A 1,101-nucleotide genomic window follows, 5' to 3' on the forward strand; every position below is an offset into this window, starting at 1 on the left:
GTAATACTTAGTTATTGAATTTTGTAGTATATTTTAAAATTATGGAAACGGAATAATACATTTTTCCATATTGACAATACTCTCTCATAATTTTAAAAATTATTATTTTAAAAAATATCACAAAATTTAACAACTCAGTGTTATTGTTATACCATAGCTTTATCCATATCTAAAAAAAATAAATGTACATTGGATTGTCCAATAATAAAAATATATTAAAAGAGACCATCACAATTTTATAAGCCAAATTAATATATATTTCGCATAATTGTGCACAAAAAAATTCAATCATATAATTTTGTTCAAACATCTACTCTATTATCTTTGCACTTTAGAATTTAGGTTTGTAATCTGAAGCTAAAGAAAAGATTGAGAAAATTTTCATAAAAGAATACATGTGGTATGTATGTATAAAAAAAGTTATAGAATATAGTTTGATGTTATATTAAATAATTGGTTAAAAGCATAAAATTTTTTTACAATAGTACACCAAATAAAATAAAATAATTAAAGGGAAAATGGGAAAACAATGAATCTAGATTCAAAAGACGGATATTCTCGTGTAGATATTTTATTCGGCGACCGAGAGGGATGTGGAAAGAGATTGAAGTTTAGGTACAGCAGTCCAAGTTAGGATACATCTTGGTACACATCAATATTTTCCCCTTTTAGGCGCTCACCAAAAATATTTATAGATAGTAGCTAAAACTTTTTTTTATTAAAAACCAAACTATTGCAATATATGAACAGAAGGTTGAACAAATCACATTGTTTTTGGCAATTTGTCTCTTCGCATCTTGGCCATTATTTATTTTAACAATGAGAAATGGGACAAGGTTTTGTTGGAAAATAAATTAAAAATAAAATTGAGAGAAAGATATTAGGAGGAGCAAATATGAATAGTTATTTCTTTGTCCAATTTTATCTCATAATTTAAAGGTTCAACTTTTGTAACTTAATAGTTAATACTTACATATTTTAGTTATCTTTGTTTCAGAACTTAAAAACTTTGGTCCTTCCGTTTTCTACCTTTTTTCATGCATAATTATTTGATTTTAAAATTACTTAAATTTGATAAAGTAAATATATAGCAAGAAATCC

Source organism: Arachis ipaensis, chromosome B10 (genome assembly GCF_000816755.2).
Source record: "Arachis ipaensis cultivar K30076 chromosome B10, Araip1.1, whole genome shotgun sequence".
In the NCBI taxonomy this organism is placed as follows: Eukaryota; Viridiplantae; Streptophyta; class Magnoliopsida; order Fabales; family Fabaceae; genus Arachis; species Arachis ipaensis.